The sequence below is a fragment of the Centruroides sculpturatus genome, unplaced genomic scaffold, assembly GCF_000671375.1.
Source record: "Centruroides sculpturatus isolate CEXI.00-Female unplaced genomic scaffold, Cexi_2.0 scaffold477, whole genome shotgun sequence".
NCBI lineage: Eukaryota > Metazoa > Arthropoda > Arachnida > Scorpiones > Buthidae > Centruroides > Centruroides sculpturatus.
Window position 1 is genome coordinate 490,167 of NW_019385213.1, and position 1,637 is coordinate 491,803.

Genomic DNA, 1,637 nt, shown 5'->3' on the forward strand with positions numbered 1-1,637 from the left:
TTTTTTTGGCCTCGAGGATCGTCCCCGAAAGCCTGCTGAATCTTGCGAATGATTTACACTCGGGTATCGCCAAGGTTTTTGGCAAAATTTGATGTAATACCGCTGCTCGCGTTGTTCAGTCATTTTTCAGCTTAGTGGAATCCGACGAGAGCGCTCTACATGACCTCACTCATAGGCCGATTGCCAACGACTGACGCTTCCTGCAGGCGGGAAAAAATTCAGAGATGTGCATGACTGTCCCCTCCACAACTCCACCAAAGGAGGCCTCTCGCGTATCATTGGTTTACGCGGAAAAAAATAAGGTCCGATACTTTTTGAACAGACCTTGTATATAAGTAGCAGCAATAGTAAATGTTTAAAATTTGCTACATTCACTAATTCGTACGATTTCTTTAAAATGATAAATAATATTACATTTCACACAGAAATTTCTAAATTTCGATTAGAATATAAGTAGAAATAGAAATGAGTTTCGTCGTGTGTCAGGATGGCCGAGCGGTCTAAGGCGCCAGACTCAAGGGTTGTCCCTTCCTGTTTCAGGCAGGTTCTGTGAATTCTGGTCCACGTATGTGGGCGTGGGTTCGAATCCCACTTCTGACACGAAATTTTTTTTTCTCTTTTACTTCTTTTAATCTCTTTCTTTAAACGTTATTTGCAACGTTTCATTAAAATTATTTTTAAACGATAACAAACATTGCTGCTTGTTTGAAATAAGTTTATGGATTCTTGGCTCTTTTCCACAAAGGACAACTTTCGCATTCACAACATTATTTATTGTTAATTATTTATTGATTGATGATCATTATAATTTATTGATAACAGTAATTTCGTATTTAATTTTAAATTCTAATAAAAAACCCAAATGACTGAGAAAAAAGCAACCAAGCATTTTGCATTTCTTTCGTAATACTTCGCGTAACCTTGAACTGATTAATATCTAAATTTTTCAACAGACCATCAAAATTTCATCGCGAACCATCAATGGTCCACGAACCATCAGTTGGCGACCACTGCATTAGATGAATGTAGTGTCAGTAGTAATTCTGATTGTTTTCATATTCTACTTTACACTTATGAAATTTTGCTTTTGCTTCCATACAAATGTCTTTATTTTATTTCTTTTTTTTTAGAATTAAACACAATACTAGATATAACGGGCAATTATTTATTGTGACATCGTTACAATGCCGGGTTGCAATTTTTAATCATATTTTTAATTTATTTTATTTAAAATATATGCTCTCCACCTCAAATTAGTAGTGGCTTGCCCCTGTACATCATACTTTTCCTTTAACAATAGAGTCGTGCCGGTCATCTATTTAACACTGTTCAGGGGAAGATTTTTGAATAACATGATTTTCGATTTGTATTGGACGTTTATGTATAGTTAAACCGGGTCTTCCGCCCCTATGATATTTATATCTGATCTCGTCTTTCATCTATCTAACTCCGTTTTCGAGATTGAGGAAAGACAGACGGAGGACGACAGTGGGAATTTATAGATCTACAATTTTTTCAAATTGCAGCCCAAGAAAGACTGATCAGGAAAAAAAAAAAACAATTTCGATAATACTTATTTTAAAAAATTTTAAGAAATTTGAATAGATGAAAACACGTTTAGTTAAAAAATATGTCGA

At 34.9% G+C, this 1,637-nt stretch overlaps 1 non-coding gene across 1 annotated transcript; it reads left to right on the plus strand.

The window, feature by feature from the left end:
• Positions 1-481: 481 nt before the first annotated feature.
• Trnal-caa lies at positions 482-600 on the plus strand. The gene is made up of 2 exons: positions 482-519; positions 555-600. It is a non-coding gene; the product is annotated as a tRNA-Leu (tRNA).
• Positions 601-1,637: the final 1,037 nt, after the last annotated feature.